Source organism: Sus scrofa, chromosome X (assembly GCF_000003025.6).
Source record: "Sus scrofa isolate TJ Tabasco breed Duroc chromosome X, Sscrofa11.1, whole genome shotgun sequence".
NCBI classification, from domain to species: domain Eukaryota; kingdom Metazoa; phylum Chordata; class Mammalia; order Artiodactyla; family Suidae; genus Sus; species Sus scrofa.
In genome coordinates, this window is record NC_010461.5 from 9656133 (window position 1) to 9676019 (window position 19887).

General features: G+C 44.6%; 1 long non-coding RNA gene across 2 annotated transcripts in view; it reads left to right on the plus strand.

The window, feature by feature from the left end:
* LOC106506896 overlaps window positions 2860-19887 on the plus strand; it is a 65407-nt gene continuing 48379 nt past the window's right edge. Inside the window, exons 1-3 of one of the 2 annotated variants that reach the window (XR_002340657.1) lie at window positions 2860-3436; window positions 9595-9669; window positions 11952-12588. This is a non-coding gene — a long non-coding RNA (uncharacterized LOC106506896). Of the gene's footprint in view, window positions 3437-9594; window positions 9670-11951; window positions 12589-19887 lie in introns of those variants that run through there. The other variant, XR_001302544.2, reaches the window with a different exon arrangement.

A 19887-nucleotide genomic window follows, 5' to 3' on the forward strand; every position in this document is an offset into this window, starting at 1 on the left:
CCCTTTGGTGACCATAAGTTGGTTTTCTATGTCTGTCCAGAGGATCACTTCTTATTGCTAAATCCTTACCCTTCTTTTGTCAGCCTTCTTTCTCCAATTCGACTAAGATTGATGGGGGCAAAACCAGTCATTCAAATCTTGAAATCCCTCAGAGAACATAGCAAAATGGCGACCACCTGAGGATATCTGTAAGTCTACCTCCTGGCCAACAGACGGCTGGGTCTTGTCTGTTGAGTAGGATGCAACAGCCTTGAGGCTCAACAGACAGGGACAAGTTATGTTCATGATCTATTCAGAGCAGTTGCAGCTATTTCTGAGCCATTATTATCAAACCGCAGGAAGTTCTGCCTTTCCCCGTGACCACACTGAGCTCTGTAAGTGGCTGATACCCTCTGGCTACACAGAGACTTTTGTGATAGTGTTTTCCCAATCTAGAAACAAAGGTATTTCATATGCTTAAATATATATACTATATATACATAGTATTATTGTGCATGTAATTTATTGATGTATATGTACATTGAGTGTCATCTAGTGATTGCAACCTAAAGTCATGGCTTCCACGGAGTGTGGACCAAAAAATCATTCTTTATTCAACAAACATTTATTGAGCACCTCCTGTATACCCAGCTCTTTCCTAGCTTTCCTAGGCTAGGAAGCTGACTCAGAGCTGGGCCTGACGGAAGAGCCAGGCCCACGTGAGCAAACAGCATATACAGCATGAGCCATAGCTCTGTTCGTTTACCCAACAAACATTCACCGAGCTCCATGTTCTCCAGGTGATATTTCAGGCTGGGAAATCCACCACACACAGATTGTGAAGGGCCCTTCCGCCTGGCTAAGGAGTTTGCAAACTGCCCTTCGGCGACCAGGAGCTATCAGAAGTAAAATCACTGATCTCACATGAGACAGTGTGACGATGCTTCCTATTTAGAACAAAACTCTATGGAGGGTACAGCAAAGAAGAGGCTGTTCATACTTGTCATCGGCAGATTACGTGTTCCATTAACTGAGTGCAAGAAGGTAAAAATCAGATTGTTTGGTATTTCTTAGTCTACATGCTAACAAGGCTGACATCCTTCATACTGGAAATACTTTTCATGTTCATTTGCAACCAGTGTTTAAACTGGTGTGGACAGAGGGTTAATGTATTTCAAATGGTTAAAATGACATTTTTTCAGTGGGCTCCCTGAGGTTTGCCGTGCCATTATACTAGGGTTTGCCTGTTAAAAGCTGGTTTAACCACAATGCATTCATTTCTCTGTGTCTTCTTTCTCTTCTAAGGACGTTTGTCATTGGATTTAGGGCCCACCCAGGTAATTCAGGGTGGTCTCATCTCAAGATCCTTAGATCTGCAAAACCTCCATTTCCAAATCAGTCAACATGCACACGTTCGGAGGATTCGATGTGGCTAGAGCCCTGGAGGGAGCCACCATCCAACCGACTAGGAATGGTGCCCAGTAGATCTTCTAGTTACACCACGATGGCTGAAGCGGTATATATTGGTGATCAGGTCTGTGGGCAGAGACATTTTACGGAACAAGCGGGTTTGTAGGGGGACAAAGGATAATTGCAGCATTTTGGATTTTTTTTTTTTTTTTTGATATTCATCTGAAAGTTACTCCATGATAGAAGGGTTCTTATGGGAAAACCTTTGGAACTGTGAGTGAGTGGGAACAAAGTGGAATGGAGGACAGAACACCAGAGGTTTCAGATTGGTGGTATATTTACTGTGATGACAGGAAGAAAACAATCGTGCTGGTACAGTAATTGGAAATGCCCCCAAGGCGACTGAAAAATACCATCTCCCAGGTTTATAAAATACAAATATATTTTACAAATATATATACTTATATAAAACAAGCATATATACTAATAGAAGTAGTGGGAGAAGCTAGTCCTGAAAATTAAAAAGAAAGCAGCAAAATAAAGAGAATGTAAACTGGGTTATCTGAAGAAAGGATTGCACGCTATAACCTTGAACTTGCCATTTCAAAAACGATTGTTTCACTTGAGCTGGGAAGAGAAGAGTGCCATGAGTTCTTATATCCCAACATAAATTTTTGAAGCCGTACTGATATGCCCGAAGTATCCCTCTAAGATTCTACTGACTTTTTCTTTAAAAGCCCCATGTTGGAGTTCCCATCATAGCTCAGTGGTTAACGAACCCGACTAGGAACCACGAGGACTCGGGTTCGATCCCTGGTCTCGCTCAGTGGGTTAAGGATCTGGCACTGCCATGAGCTGTGGTGTAGGTCACAGATGGGGCTCTGGCTTGGGCTGGCGGCTACAGCTCCGATTGGACCCCTAGCCTGGGAACCTCCATGTGCCTTGGGTGCGGCCCCCAAAAAAGGAAAAGGAAAAAAAAAAAAGAAAGCCCCGTGTTATAACAGAGATGCATGAAAAACAACACATGCCAAGAACGTTGGCAACTAATATTTTGAACATTGATCCAATCAGGGCTGCCTTTTTTTTTTTTTTTTTTTTTTTTAGGGCCGCACCCAGGTTAGAAAGAGATGAGGTCAATTGACTCTAACCCAGAGGTTAAAACCCACTTGCCCCAAGGGAGGCAACAGCACGCTTTTGACCGAATTCATTTGCAACGGCTCTGAGGGGTTTTCTCTCGCCTCTCCTGGAAGCTGATGCCTACGCATGTTTTTTTTTTTAATTAATTTTTTCTTTTTTTCTTTTTAGGGCTGCACCTGCAGCATGTAGAAGTTCCCCGGGCAGGGGTTGAATAGGAGCTGTAGCTACCGGCCTTCGCCACAGCCACAGCCACAGCCACAGGGGATCTGAGCCGCATCTGCAAACTACACCGCAGCTTGCGCCAAAGCCAGATCCTTGACCCACTGAGCAAGGCCAGGGATGGAACCCACAACCTCATGGACGTTATGCTGGGTTCTTAACCTGCTGAGCCACACCGGGAATTCCTTGATGCCTATATATGTTGATAGCTATGTCTGTTTAGAAGTTCATGGGCATTTGGCTTGACCGAGACCAGTTGTGAACTGGGCGGGGGGCCCTGCGGCCATGCTTTGTACCACAGGTGTTGCCAACTAGGGCCTCATTAGGAGCAGAGGCCATTTAAGGCTTTGGGTCACAGGGCTGAGTGAAGGAAGCTGTGAGAAGCCCGGGCTTAGTTGAAGAAAGCTGGCCCGAGGGCAGGTCTCCAGACCTGGGAGCTGCCGGCCTTTTCATCCCCCACCGCAGGGCCTCCCTTGCTTGGGCCACACCCTAGAGCCTGGTTTTCAAACCGCAGGCGGCCTTGTCCCCTTACTGTTTCCCAAAATCAGTATAGTTGATTCTTGCCAGTGTGAAAAATGGAGCAAACCGAAGAGGAAAAAAAAAAAAAAAAAAAAAAAGGAGACGAACAAGCCAAAACAAATCACTAAAGAGAAACAGAACAGGCATGACCAGACTCCGCCGCGTGGTAAAGGTAGGTGTTTAATCAAACTTCTGGTTCACTTGTGTGTGTGTGTGTTTACTGGCCTGTGATGTAAGATGTTTTCCCAGTGAGTCAGAGTCACATTTATCAAGATATCCACTCCCCAACCTCAAATGTCCTCGTGATCTCTTTTCCTGCCTTTTCTCAATCTAGCTTTCACTCCTAATCAGTCACTTCACATTGATTTACACTTTTTTTTTTTTCACAAAATATTCTTTTGCATTATGGTTCATCACGAGACATACTAGCTTCCATATCCCATTGGTCTAGAAGCCCTGCCTCCCCAGGTCCTGCCCAAATCCCTCTGTCCATCCCAGCCCTGAATCCACTCCAAGAGCCTCTGTTTTCCATTGCTTTGTCCAGGCTCTCTCGTGCTAACAGACAAATGATAGACTTTTGCGTGCTGTCACCACTGAACTTGTCACTAGTTCCTGGTTGTCCCTTGTTCCCGGTGGCTCCCTGTTAGCTGTGCGTCCTTACATATTCTTCGCAACTTCTCTGAGCTTCGCTTTTCTCCTCTGCAAAGTGGGGGAGAGGATGGTCGCCACCTGTGGGCTTGCTCAGAGGCTTGAAAGAAATAGCTGCGCCTCGTATGTTAGAGACGCTCCCGAGCTGGTTGCTTTTGCAATAAGGACGCTCTCCTGCAGAACCCCGGGAGCAAGATCGAATTCAGGAAATTGAACTTCAGCGCATTGCCGGTATCACTCAAGCCAAAGTCCATATTTAGATTTTGCCAGCGGCTCCATTAATGTCTTCGACAGCCGTCTTCTTGCTCCTCAGCGGGATCCAGTTCAGGATCACGAGGTGCAAGTAGTTGGTGTCTCTTTAATCTGAAGCAGTCTTTCAGCTGTGCAGGATCTTTGACGACACCCATCTTTTGGAAGAACACAGGCCAGCTGGTTTGTAGACAAGCTCTCTATTGGATTTGCCTGATGTGTTTTCCTGCTTCGAATCAGAGGCTTTTATTTTACTTTTTTTTGGCTGCGGTGTGCACCGGCTGGATGTGGGAACTCAGTTCCCAGAGCAGGGATTGAACCCGGGCCGCAGGGTGAAAGCACAGAGTCCTAACTCCTAGACTGCCAGGGAACTCCTGGAATCGGATCCTTTTTGGTAGGAGCGACCTGTAAGGCATGCCATGTCCCTCCGGGTGCCTCCTAGAGGAGGCCCGTGGTGTCCAGTTGTCCCCCCGCTGATGGTGACTTTGGATGCTTGTTTCTGGGCTTGCCACTAGCGTTCTGTCCCGTGAAACTAGCATTTTCCTTTGTAATTAATAACCTGTGGGGAAATACTTTTGCGACTCAAGTCTCCTGTTGTTCATCAAACTTTCACTACATGGTTTTGGCATTTATTATTGATTCTTGCCTGAATCAATTATTTCCATGATGTCAAGCCAGAACGTGGACTTCTCTCATGTGACTGATTTTTAAGTGTTCCGCCTTAGATGTGTAAACTTGCAAAATTATATGCCCATAATACCAAAAATAAAAGCAAAAAATAAAATAAATAAAAATAAGTAAAAATAAATAAAAATAAAAAGAGAAAAAAATTTAAAATAATAAAAAAAAATAAATAAAAATAAAAGATGTAGGCCTGGGGGAATTGTTCTGCTTGACCAGACTGAGCATTGTAGAAGTTCGATGTCACGGGGAATCTTTTCAAAGGCCTGGTAAAGATACGGAGGCCTGCGCCACCTCAAGCTCATCTTTCAGAGTCCGCTGGAGGTGTGTTTGCAATCGACATTCTTGCATGTCGTGGCCATGCTTTTTCACAAGCGTACAGATGCAAAGGTGTAAATCACACTCCCATTCCATTCAAACTAGATCTTATTTGTTTTGGTCCCTTTAGGGCCACACCAGAGGCATGTGGAGGTTCCCAGGCTAGGGGTCGAATTGGAGGTACAGCTGCCGGCCTACACCACAGCCACAGCAATGCCAGGTCCTAGCCATATCTGCAACCTACACCACAGCTCACAGCAACTCGGGATCCTTAACCCACGGAGCGAGGCCAGGGATCGAACCTACGTCCTCATGGATATTCGTCAGATTCTTGTTTCCGCTGAGCCATGAGAGGAACTCCAGATCTTTCATTTTGAGCAGCCACCAAATCTTACTGCATTCCCGTGATCCTCAGAGAAATTGCTGGTCATCAGCAGAAATTTGTTGAGGGACGGGAAATGCAGATGCCGTTCAGGTTCCCGATGGACCATGGGAATTTATTGTTGATTCTTGCCTGAATCAATTATTTCCATGATGTCAGGAAATACATCTGAAGGACAACGGAGCACAGCTGGAATCAGAGCGAGGCGCTTTGGGCACCATCACTTCTGCCCCTGCACCATGGGCAGAAGGCTTCTGCTCTTTGAAAACCAAGAAGGGGTTTCAGGGTTTCAGCTTTGAAACTCGGGCACCTGCCTTTCAGCAAGGCTTGAACAAACACCACCTGTTGACTGGGCAAACACACCTTTGCAGCACCAGGCGAGAGGAATAATAGGTAGAGCTGTAAGGATGTCTGGCCCTCTTCCACTTTCCACCTGGAAATAATGTCTTCACTCACTGCTGTTTGCTTATAACCACGGCAGCCTGCCAATCTGAGGGTTGAGGCCAGTGCTGATGGAGCTGCATACCTGGACACTGACTCATTCCCAGATTCATTTTCCACACACCTGGGCCACACATTTGTCATGGAAACCAGGAAAAGTTCTCTCATTTCAGTGGGAGCACAGCCTCAAGAGAGGCAGAGTCCTCAATATAGAATCATAAATAATACACAATTTCTCCTTTTGTGGAAGTGGGAATGGACGATAGCAGTTAACCTTTTAAAAGTTTGGTTTTTTTTGGCCGTGCCCAGGTAATGCAAAAGTTCCCTGTCCAGGGATCAAACCCAAGCCGTGGCAGCGAAAATGCCAGACCCTTAACTGCTAGGCCACCAGGGAACTCCTCAAAGTATTTTTAACGATTAATTTTTTTTGAACGTGGAATACATTTCTATGGTTCAGCTGTTAAAACAATATGAGAAATATCTTTCCCTTGAATGGATTTCCCTTGCAGTCTTTACTAGTTTCTTGTTTAGCCTCTAATATATATACGTGAAAGGAAATAAATATTTTATCTCCCTTCTCCTTTCACAACTGGCATTTAATGGGTTTTTTGTTACATTTTTTAAATTTAATTTTTATTTTATTTTAGATGGGAGTATAGCTGGTTTACAGTGTGTTCATTTTGGGTATACAGCAAAGTGATTCAATTATACATTTCAATATATGTATATCCATTATTTTGCAGATTCTTTTCCCATATAGGTTACTACAGAGTATGGAATAGAGTTCCCTGTGATACAGAGTAGTGTGTATCTGTTAATCCCAAATTCCTAATTTATCCCTCCCCCCGTTTCCCCTTTGGTAACCATAAGTTTGGTTTTGAAGTCTGTGGGTTTGGTTCTGTTTGTAAATACGTTCATTTGTGTCATTTAAAAAATTATATTCCACATATAAGTGATACCGTATATTTGTCGTTGACTTATGTGCATTGTTTATATGGACCACATCTTCTTTATCCATTCATCTGTCAGTGGACATTTAGGTTGCTTCCATGTCTTGGCTACTGTAAACAGTGCTGCAATGAACACTGGGGTGCACGTATCTTTTTTTTTTTTTTTTTTTTTTTTTCCAGGGCCGCACCTGCGGCATATGGAGGTTCTCAGGCTACGGGTGGAATCAGAGCTACAGCTGCCGGCCTACGCCACAGCCACAGCCATGCGGGATCTGAGCTGCATCTGTGACCTACACCACAGCTCATGGCAATGCCGGATCCTTAACCCACTGAGTGAGGCCAGGGATCGAACCTTCGTCCTCCTGGATACTACTGAGATTTGTTTCTGCTGAGCCATGATGGGAACTCCTGTATTTTTTTGAATTACGGTTTTCTCCAGATAGATGCCCAGGAGTTTGGATGGCTGGATCATATGATGGTTCTATTTTTGGTTTTTTAAGGGGCTTCCATAGTCTTCTCCATAGTGGTCGTACTCATTTACATTCCCACCAACGGTGCAGGAGTGTTCCCTTTAATATGGTATATTTATTTATTTATTTTATTTTTATTATTATTTTCTTTTGTCTTTTTGTTGTTGTTGTTGCTATTTTTTGGGCCGCTCCCGCGGCATATGGAGGTTCCCAGGCTAGGGGTTGAATCGGAGCTGTAGCCACCGGCCTACGCCAGAGCCACAGCAACGCGGGATCCGAGCCACCTCTGCGACCTACACCACAGCTCACGGCAACGCCGGATCGTTAACCCACTGAGCAAGGGCAGGGACCGAACCCGCAACCTCATGGTTCCTAGTCGGATTCGTTAACCACTGCGCCACGACGGGAACTCCTAATATGGTATTTTTAAACTTTAACCTCCGACTCATCTTCCAGAGGTAGCTGCTGTTTCTTGTGAGCCATTCCAGATGTTTTCTCACAGTGATAATAGTGGCAAGAGTCGCTTGTTACACTACCCAGAAACTTGAGATCTGGTTTTTAAACACAATCACTATGAAAAATTAAATGATATGAACTTAGAAGAAAATAAATTATGTTAAAAGTTATATTAAAAAGCAGGAGTTCCCTGGAGGCCTAGTGGTTAAGGATCCAGGATTGTCGCCACTACTGCTGTTGCTCAGGTTTGATCCCTGGCCTGGGAACTTCTGTGTGCTGTGGGCTCAGCCAAAAAAAAAAAAAAAAAAAAAAAAAAAGGAGTTCCCATCGTGGCGCAGTGGTTAACGAATCCGACTAGGAACCATGAGGTTGCGGGTTCGGTCCCTGCCCTTGCTCAGTGGGTTAACGATCCGGCGTTGCCGTGAGCTGTGGTGTAGGTTGCAGACACGGCTCGGATCCTGCGTTGCTGTGGCTCTGGCGTAGGCCATTGGCTACAGCTCCGATTCGACCCCTAGCCTGGGAACCTCCATATGCCGCGGGAGCGGCCCAAAGAAATAGCAAAAAGACAAAAAAAAAAAAAAAAAAAGGTAATAAATACCCATAACTCATCACTGCCTAATTATTTTGCTATATTTCACTACAATCTGTGCTCTTGATGTTACGTTACAGGTACCATCTGTATGGTGGAAATACTCTATTGATGTAGAAAGTAAAAGGTAATCCACTGAAATAAATCAAAAATAGAAAATTAGGGCATGTAAAGATGCAGCAAACCTGTGAACATTACTATTTTTAAATTTAAAGAAAATTGGCATTACAACAAATGGCATTGCTTACTTAGGGGACAAAAACGGCTAACTCTCATGGATGTCCAAATGTCCTTTCCCTTTTAATTTTTTAAAGAATGCTTATTTATTTATTGGCCGTGCCCATGGCGGATCGAACCCATGCCACAGCATTAACCAGGTACTTAACCCACTGAGCCACCAGGGAACTCCCTGGCCTTTCCCCTTTTTTAATCCAAATATCCAAGTAGGCAAGATCTGTCCTCCCTCGTCCTGGAAAATCTCATTTCTCATTCATGTAACACTTTTGGGGTGGTTATTCCAGAATTTCCCCAGTGTCCTAAATTCTCTTGCTTCTCTTCATTCATCTTTTTCTCTGGCTCTGCGTCTACCATCCCTTACATATTGGTTTGTGCAAGGAGCTCTCTGCATTCCTCATCTACGCTCTTCCTTTCTCTAAGGCCTTCGCTAGGAAGATTGTCTAACCTGGTGACTCTGACTCCTCCTGACTCTTTCAGGCTCCATCTGGCTAGACATTTTCACGTGATCTTTATTTAAAATCATCCTGTCTGCAAAAGCTTTCCTCCCAACTTGGTCAATGGCGTCCTGATTGTTCAAGTCAACCTGTATCTTGTGACTCACTTCATCCCTCACTCACCAGCACTGGGAAGCTAATTTAAACACCGCTCTACAAACTTCCAGCTCTGTCCCTGGGTTCCGAATTTTCCTCTGTCAAGTTCTTTCTGCACTACATGCCCCATCTTTATCCCAGCCGTCTTCCAAGGCCGGGGTCCCTTCACGTCCTCCAAGCAGTCTCCCTAGATCCTTGCTCAGATTGATTGCACCCTCCTGCAATCCCCACTGCATTCTTCTGGTACTTTCTCTGAAGACTTAGAGTCCACAGCACACTGGAGTAGGGGAATGACTTAAATTTCGGTTTCCCTCACCAGATTGGAGGCTCCTGGGCTGCGGAGAAACTGAAGAGAGCTTAGCATGGCGCTTGGTGTATTCTGAGCTTCCGAAATGTAAGTTGCCTTGTTTTCTATTGAATTTATGCACAGTGTATAGATATCTTGAAAGGTATAGGAAAGAGCTAGTGTATCCCACCTCTGGCATCACAAATTCGTGTCTTCGGGTGCCCAGCAGGTCCCATGAATAACTGCAGAGACCAAATTCTTTCGAGAGAGGAGGCAGCCTCTTCTCAGCTCCAGCCAATTATCCTAGGAAACATGGATCCGGTGTTGCCAAATCTTCCGATTTTTCAAGAGAAGCCAGAAATGGGGGAATTTTGTATGTGCAGTTTCCCAAGTTTGAACTAGGGGTGACTAGAGACATTGTAACTTTCTATTGTAAAATTGAAAAAAGTCAACCACAAGGAAATACAAACGTATAGTTGAATGCGTTACTATAAGGCAAACGTCCAACTCGAGTGATGGAAACTCAGGTCGAGACATAGAACTTTGTAGGAGTTTCTGTTGCGGTGCAGTGGGTGAAGGATCTAGCCTTGCTGCAGCTGTGGTGTAGGTTGCATCTGTGGCTCGGATTTGATCCCTGGCCCAGGAACTTCCATATGCTGCAGGTGTGGCCAAACAAACAAACCAAAAAAAATAAATAAATAAATAAATAAATAAAAGAAATAGAACTTTGGTACCTACCCCAGAAGCCCTTGGTGGGCAGTGGGCTCCATTCCACCCTCAACACCCCCAGATTAACCCATACGTTACCTTTGTCCCAATACTTTGCTTTCATTTTCTTTGGTTTTAGCATCTGGGGGTACACCCCTAGGTGCCATACTCTTACTGAACACGAATTTACTCGGAGTCATTTTTCTCAGCCTGTGTCTTTTCATCTCCAGTGTTCCTCTCCAGCGCTTCCTTTTCCTTCCAATTTTTCTGTGGAAGTCCCTGAAGTATCTGATGTGTAAAGTTTCTCACAGTCTGCATTTTGCTCACCTATGTGGAATGGTACACCTCATCACGTGGTCCGCACTCCTTAGACTTCGGCATCTAGGTCCAGCTCTCATCTTCATTAACCGAACCATTGTGTTCAGGGGTGAATATCCTCCATTGGCAGCACCTTATCGCTGCATCCTCTGCCTTGGTCTGTCTCCTTACTTGTTTCTCTAACTACTTACTTTGTCCTGATGGAATAATCAGTCAACTGCTTTGCCATTTGCCATGTTTAGAGGATAAAGGCGTCTTCCAACCTAACAAAATCCGCCTTTATACTTATCACACTGCTGACCATAGAGGTTCAGTGTGGTGGCTCCTATGATCCTGTAACTTGGGCCACGTAGGGATGCTTTAAAGGGAGGAAGCCAGGCATCCTTCCAGAGACTGATCTGTTTTCTTTCCAGCCAGATGGTTCACCAGGTGTGATTCAGCTAAGACACTAGTCTTTCCCTCAGCAGATGACAGGATTTCCTCCGACCGTGGCACGTACTGGTGTATTTATTTATTTATTTATTTGTCTTTTTTAGGGCCACACCCGCGGCATGTGGAGGTTCCCAGGCTAGGGGTCGAATTGGAGCTGGAGCTGCCAGCCTACACCACAGCCACAGCAACACCAGATCCGAGCCGCGTCTGCAACCTACACCACAGCTCACGGCAACGCCGGATCCTTAACCCACGGAGCAAGGCCAGGGATCGAACCTGCGTCCTCATGGATGCTAGTCGGATTCGTTTCCACTGAGCCACGATGTGAACTCTGCACATACTGGTTTAAAAGAGACTCTAGGAATTCCCTTGTGGTGCAGCGGGTTAAGGATTCAGTGTTGTCACTGCAGTGGCTCAAGTTGTTGCTGTGGTTCAGGTTCAATCCATCCCTTGTCCAGGAGCTTCCATATGCCTCGGGCACGGGAGTTCCCTTTGTGGCTCAGTGGAAAGGAACCTGACAAGATCCTAGCCACAGTTACGACTTAAGCCAGCCGGATCCTTAACCCACTGTGCCAGGCGGGGATCAAGCATGCACCCCAGCGCTCCAGAGATGCCACCGACCTCATTGCCCTACAGTGGCATCTCTCATTTTAGGCAGTGCAATGTCTGATTTCATTTAGATGGCGAGGTGAATTCTTTCTAGAAGAACATAGCGTTCAGTGTTCGGCAATAATTGGCCTTGGTTCAAATGGCTCTCTAAGGAACGGTTGAGTTACAAAAGGCATTTGCTCCGAATTTACCTGGTTGCCATGCTTTGGGCTTTTCATCCTAGGGAAGAAAAGACACATCTTCCTTAGAGACTAATTCCAAATGATGAATGTAGATATTCTCCCATCAAGAGGGTGAGATTAATTCCTCCCCATCCCCCCCAGGCTAGATTTGGTGACTGCCGCCAAAGAAGAGCGTATGGACAGCAAAGGGAAGCACAGCAATGTTAGGAGAGCCCGGGCAGACAGCACCTTAGCCAAATAATGCCAGTGATGTCATGTGGATATTAGGTACCTGGCCGTGTGCGGCGAAGAGAAGGCAACTTGGCCGCTTTCCAAAACCGTATAGGAGAAAAATACACAAACCGCAAACGGAGGGACAATTCTGTAAAATTTCTAGCTGATGCTACCGAAAACTGCCAAGGTCATGAAAAAAACAAGAAGAGATGACAAAACTGTCACAGCCCAGAGGAGACAGAGGAGACCTGGTGACTAAACACAGTGTGGAAGCCTGGGTTGAATTCTGGAACAATAAGAGGCGATGGAATGTAAAACCTGGTGAAATTGGAATAAAGGCTCCTATTTAGTTAATAGGAACACAGCATTGTTAGTTTCTTCGTTGTGATAAACAGTATTAAGTTTATTGAAAGAAAGTACACAAAACCAACCGAAGATAGCATCTTTTCTTAGCTGAGACCAAGTATTCCACCTAGGTGTTCCCATTGTGATTCAGGACGTTAAGAACTCAGCTAGCACCCGTGAGGATGCCAGTTCGATCCCTGGCCTCGCTCAGTGGGTTAAGGATCCGGCGTTGCTGCAAGTGGTGGTGTAGGTTACAGATGTGGGTTGGATCTGGCGTTGCTGTGGTGGTGGTGTAGGCTGGCAGCTGCAGCTCGGATTTGACCCCTAAACCTGGGAACCTCCATATGCCACAGGTGCGGCCCTAAAAAGAAAAAGTATCCAACCTAGATATGTTTTTACTAATTCATCCCCCTCATGTGTCGTTAATGCACAGACCAACTGTTAACGTAGTGAAGGCCCGTCTTCTCCTTGTAATGGTTTATGGCAGGCTGCTCAGTGTATAAAGCAGCTAAAATCAAAAGTCTAGATATGACAAGGCTTCTTCATTCTGCGTGAGTCTATTGCTGTCCTTTCAGCCCTGGCTTCATCTGGAGAGACCTTAGGCAAATGTGCACTGTTTGAATCAGCGTGGATGAATATTTCTTGTGGCTCCCCCTTCCCCCCAACCAAGAAAATCCCTGAAAACACATGTTCTCTTGAAGATGAGTCAGCAGGGCTCTCTTTCCATATGAAGATCTGCTTGATTATAATTAAAACTTTCATTTGCCTATTACAATTAAAGAAGAGCTATAAATTAAGATAGTGATATTAAAACCTCTGGGGGGGTCAGTCTAAAACTCCTCTCTGTAATTAGAAAGCTGCAGAACTTAAGCAACATGCCTTCTCTTTAGCATCGAGGCCTCATTTTACAAAGAAGCTGGCATTTTGTAAATCACAGCTCTTCGGGTGCTGCGGACAAATTTTGGTTCCTGCCTAGCTTTATTGCCTCAAATATGTTGCCTTTGAAGAACTAGAGTGTCAGCTAGAGAGCACGGATTTCTTATTACCCGACGGGACACCAGAGAATCTGGGTGGTCTCTGTTATGTCATGTCCTTTCCAGATGGGAGTTTCCATAGTTCTATACTTAGATGCCGAGTTATTCCTCTTATTTGACTCTTGTAGTTCAAAACGTTTGCCATTTTTATTGCAATAGTGAAAGTAATACCCCTCCCCCTTAAATAATAGCACTCCTTAGAAACAGAGGGCTTTAGTTATAGATGGTGGATTTGGCGATTAGCTGTTTTTATATTCTTCTTTGTACTCTTCTGTATTTTTAAAATTGTAAGTATATATTTATATATATACATACACACATAGAGAAAGTCATATAAACAGCTGCACAGTTGAACTTGGCTTTCCGTGTATCCCCTTACTGCTTTTTTCCATTTGCCAGTCTTAATATTTGTGCCTTCTCTTTATAGCTCTTATTCCTTGGTTTTTATCTTTTTTTCCATTGGATTTAAGCAAACAATGAGCTTTAAAAAGAACATTCCTCATGTAGATATCTCCAGGAGCTTATATATTTACTTTAAATGGAGTTTTGCCAGACCGCCCAAGTGGGTACTCCTGATTTTTCATTATCCATCAACATATTATGCTGTAGAGTGTACAATGGCATAAAATTGGCATAGACCAGCAAAACTCTGATAGCCTGACAGGACAACACACAATCATGAGACTAGTTTTCTACGCAGTTCTAGAAAAATAATTTATACTTTTCCGTCCTTCTTTCTTCCTTCTTACCTGCCTTCCTTCCTTCCTTCTTTTCTTCCGGGGTTAGTAAAAGACAAAATTATATACATAATCATTCGGTGCCTACGAATTTGAACTCTGGAACATGGGATTGCCACTTGCCATGTTCCCATTGGCTAAGGAGGTGCTTTTTCTAAGAATATGTGAACTGATTCAGTCACTTACATCTTTTAAACTTGTTTGTTTTATAACGCAATGCCAGCATGATGCTATAATAAGCTATATCTGAGACTGAAATTGTATATTTTCTGTTCAATGTGATGCCTGAGAACAAAGAAAAACTAGACATTTCGTGATTATCTGAAGTTGGCAGAGATCTGAACATGGCTCAGTCACTTCCGGATTGATTATTTTGGCTGATTGCCACCAATCACATTTAAGGATTCTTGGAATTCCCGTCGTGGCTCAGTGGTTAACCAACCCGACTAGGATCTATGAGGCTGCAGGTTTGATCTTTGGCCTTGCTCAGTGGGTTAAGGATCTGGAGTTGCCATGAGCTGTGGTGTAGGTCACAGATGCGAATCAGATCTGCCGTTGCTGTGGCTGTGGTGTAGGCCGGCAGCTGTAGCTCTGATTGGACCCTTAGCCTAGGAACCTCCACATGCCTGAGTGTGGCCCTAAAAAGAAAAAAAAAAAAAAAAAAAAGGATTCTGCCATCACATGGCTAATTTTTCATACATGCTGAGCTGCATATGTCACATAGTACAAAGGACTCCATGGTAATTTTAAGCTACTACCGGAGTCTTTAGCTGTAAGAACCACAAGGTGTATCCTGGTTGAATTGGGTGTAAAATGAAATTCACAACCAGTTCCAGCAGCAAAAGTGAAATCAACCTCAGGATTTGTAAGCCTGACCACTGTAAGGACATCTTTGCTAGTTTAATACATATCTATATACTTGTACTTTTTCATCCGTGAAATTTCATTCCAAAAAGAAAAAAAATTATGATTAATTCATTAACTGATAATATCTCTCTACACACCAGAGTCAGCAAACTCTGGTGTGAGGGCCCGATATGACCACTTACAGATGTTTCTGCAGCCTGAGAGCTAAGGCTGGTATTTAAATTTGAAAGGCACCAGAGAAACAAATCAAAAGAAAAATACTGGAGTTTCTACTGTGGTGCAGCAGGTTAAGGACCTGGTCACAGCTGCATCTTGGATTCGATCCCTGGCCCATGAACTTCCATATGCCATGGGTGCATCTGAAAAAAAAAACAAAAAACAAAAAACTATTTTTTTTTTTGGCTGTGCCCATGGCATGTGGAAGTTCCGGGCCAGGGATCGAACCCATGCCAGAGCAGTGACAACACAGAGTCCTAAACCGCTAGGTCATCAGAGAACTCCAAAGAATACTAGAATACTATTTTTTGGCATGTAAAGATTACATGAAATTGATATTTGAGCATCCATAAATAATGTTTGATTGGCCCTCTCATTCATTTGCGGCTTTCATGGCAAAGTTGAGTAACACACAGAATATGTGGCCTGCAAGAGGGAAGACATTTACTCTGTGGCTCATTTCAGAAAAAGTTTGCAGCCTCTTTGTCCAGACAAAGCTATTTTTAGAAGGAGAACTGAGGTCTGGCATGAAGTGGGTAGACATATAAAAATGACTCCAGTGGGCATTCCTGTCGTGGCTCAGTGGTTAACGAATCTGACTAGTATGCATGAGGATGTGGATTCGATCCCTGGCCTCGCTCAGTGGGTTAAGGATTCCTCGTTGCTGTGGCATAGGCTGGCGGCTACGGCTCCAATGGGACGCCTAGCCGGTGAACCTCCCTGTGCAGCCCAAAAAGACAAAAACGACAAAAAATAAAAATGACTCCAATCAACTGGCCTGGGATGTAAACCAAACTTCTCCCGTGGTGTAATTTCCAGTGAAGCATCTTGCATAAGCAGGAAAAATGCAAATCTGGAGATTAAAGTAAGAAATCAGAAACTTAAAGTTTGCATAGTGGGAAAGGTTGAAGAATAGAGCATCGTGACTGAAGGCATATTTTGCTCTCTCGCCAAAATGTGCCTTTTCAGGACTAGCATGCTTCCCTTCCTGAAAGCTGAGCTGTGCATCACCAGGCCGTCACACACCCTTGCTGACTGACTGCTGGGCAAGGGTTACACAGCTCGGACTTGGGTCAGAGTAGGCGGTGATCAGGATGACATTGGAATGTTTAGGCTCTCAAAGCGCATCTAATTTGGAGGAGGGGAGAGCCTCTGAAAAGGCTAAGTCTGTGTCCTACTGTGAATTGTTTCTCAAAGTTCTACAGTCAGGTTCTTGAAAAGTCTGCCTCTTACTTTTATTTTGGACCCTTTTTAGTCCATTCGTGAGGGGATAACAAAGATGAGAGTTTCAATAGTTGTTATAACCTTGGGGGGGGGGCAAGGGACAATGGTTGTGCTTTGTCATTTCCAGGGTGGGTGTGTGTGTGTGTATTTAATGTTTTATTTGGGGATAATCTCATGTATATAGTTTATAAACACCTAATACATCTTTTACATATTAGGTGTGCTCACACTTTTTACTGAGAGTTTTATTTGTGTTATCAAATAGTGTGCGTACTTGTTGGCTAAATTTTCTACTGTTGCATAGCAAATTACCACACACGGAGTGGCTTAAAGCAGCACACTTAGCATCTCATAGTTTTTAATCCATGAGGAGTCCGGGAATGGTTCAGCAAGGTCCTTGGCTCAGGATCTCACAAAGATACAATCAACGTGTCTGCCAGGGCTGTGTTCTCATCCAGAAGCTTGGGTCCCCTTCCAGGTTCATGCAGTTTGGGGGCAGAAGTCTTGTCCTTGGAACTGTTACACACAGTGGCTTGTTTCTTCGAAGTCATCAGGAAAGTGTCTCCGACTCAGAGGAGGCTGAAGCCCTTTTTTAAAGGATGCTCAGCTGATGAAGTCAGGCCCACCCAGGATAATCTCCTTTTGATGGCACAGAGTTAACTGATTTGGGACCTCCAGTTACATTTGCAAAATCCCTTCTCCCTTTTCCAGACAAAGTCCCACAGCAAAGGAGTGACAGCCATCACCTTTGTCATACAACAGTAACCTAATTGTGACTCATCACCAGGAGGCCAAAGTCAGAGACAGCCACCCGAGAATTTTGGCTGACACTGGGCAAGGAAAGCACAGCTCTGTGAGTCAAAGGGAGCCGTCTTGAGTCTTAGCTCTGCCACTTAATAGCTGTGTGAACGTGCAAGTGATTTCACTTCCCCATGTTCCAGTTGTCTCAAGTGTCAATTGGAGATCATTCTAGCTTCATTTTAACCTTCTAGCACCTACCACTTGGGGCTGGTGCCTGAATTAAACAAGATTATACTTGTAAAGGGTCTAGCACATCAACTGGCCAATAGCAAGTGCGAATGGGTGTCAGTTATTTTCATTAGATGCTCACGTTCATACGCACTGACATTTTATTCATCCAAGAGAAAGAGAATATTGGACTTCGCCAGATTGTGCATCACAGGATCTTCAGGAAGCAAGACAAGAGGAAGGAATTAAGAACCCAAATTAATCCTTGTTTTCTAATAGGAAGGGCTTATGGAGAACAAGTTGGTTCAGTTAATGGTGCTTTAAGGTAAAGTGAGATAGAGTCTGTGAAAGCATCTGCACCAGATAAATATTAGTTGAATTTAAAGCTGGACAGAAGTACATGCTAAATAATTTTCTGTGGACTAATTGATGTATCTTCTTTCTAAAGTCAAATCAATCGCTTTTTTTTTTTTTGGCTTTTTCGGGCTGCCCTCTCGGCATATGGAGGTTCCCAGGCTAGGGGTCTAATCGGAGCTGCAGCTGCCGGCCTACCCCACAGCAGCACAGGATCTGAGCCACGCCTGCGACCTACACCACAGGTCACGGTAACACTGGATCCTTGACCCACTGAGCGAGGCCAGAGATTGAAGCCGCAACCTCATGGTTCCTAGTCGGATTCGTTTCCGCTGTGCCATGACGGGAACGCCTCAGATCTCTTGCTGAACCAAATGATTTTGTTTCCCCTTTATTGTTAGCTGCAGAGCTCTTGGAGCAGGACAAGCATTTCATCAGCCCACGTGGCCCCTCCCTTCGTCCCTGATCTAAAGTAAGGTCTGTGAATATGAAACCCATAGAGAATGTCCGAGTGGAAAATGTTTGCCAAAGCTCTTGCTAAAGTCTTGTGTAGCGAGTGGAGGACAAATATCCTGCCCAGGACCTGTACTTCCCGCACTGAACAATGTCCTTACCCACCTCCTAGTCTCAAGCCACAAGCCTGTATGTAGTCCTTCTTCTCTGCAGGGAAGGAGAGGAAAAAACTAAAACAAAAGTCCCCAAACAAGAAGCCCCCCAGCCCCCTACCAAAAAACCCACCACGGTAAATTGGTTTGTGTCCTTGGAAGTCAAGAGAAACAGACCGCCCGACGATAGACTTGCTGGTCTGCGGAAACTCCACCACCCCAAGTTAGCTCGTGCATATGACAATGGGCAGCCAGAAATCACACAGCGTGGGCTGGGCTTTTGTCTTCTTCCTGTATTGGCTTCTTAGTTCCCAGAATGGCTTCTGGGCTGGTAACAGGGAGAGGGCCTGATTGCAGAGGGCCCGTCTCCAGAGTGGCGGCTGTGGCTGTGGCTGTGGCTGTGGGCGGTGTCTGGGGAAATTCCTGGGGGCCGGGGCTGTGCTGTAGGTCCAGTTCCCAGCTCCCCCTGGAATTCCTGACATGGTTGGTGCTTGGGTCGCCTCAGAGGTTGTATTGGAGTGACCCAAAGAGCTGACTATTCTCAAATTTTACAGGAGAGAGGAGGGAGAGAGGGGGTGAGGGGGGGGATGGCATTGACGTTTGGTGAAGCAGCATTCCGAGTCTCATTGTCACGTAGGGACCAACCATCCTAAGTGGCAGATCCAGATCTTGGTAAATTTCTCACAAAATAGGAATTTGTAAAGACCGCAGTAGGCGCAAAAGGACCACGGGGTTGGTAGACTATTTCTCGCCTTACTACAGAATCTGTCTCTGTATAGAATCTATTTTTATCACTAAATAATTAAAAATGCTAAAATCAAGACAACTGTATATAATAAAATTGAGACTAAGTTTATCATTAAACTTAATACATCATTAAATAATAACAGAGAATAATGGAGGCAGCCATCCAGAAGTTTCCAAGCATCCGAATGTTTGACATTGGGGAGGCCTATATAGACGGATTAAGTGGGCTTGACATGGACTTATTATTGATCCTTTTGATTTATTTGCTTATTTATATGTATGTATTTGGAGGGGTTGGGCTGGGTGGGCCATGGGCACACTTCATTCAACACACACTCTGCTGTGTGTAAGACACTAAAAGACACACAAATGCAAGAGAGGGACTTTGGCTGCAAGAGATTTGCAGTCCTATCCCGGGACTATAACTCTTAGAACAAGCCTTGTTCAAAGCTGTGTTGACATCCATTCGCCTCACTTATCTTCTGGAAAAGCTGCTCAGAACCCATCAATGGGTTGCCTCATTCCAGAAGAGAACAAGAGTGAGGTTGAGTTGACTGATAATTGATCAGATGTGGTTAACTCCACTTCCAGTTTACCAACAGCCAAACCAAAAGCTTCTAGTAGGTGTAAGGCAGCTTTCGGGCGGTATCTTTTTTCTGTGTCTCTTGGAGGGAAAAACCACCAGTCCAGCTGCTCTCCAGAAGGCAAAATTGCCAACAGCCAGTCAGATAGAGTTTTCACCTCTGAACCAAGTGTTCAGTTTCCC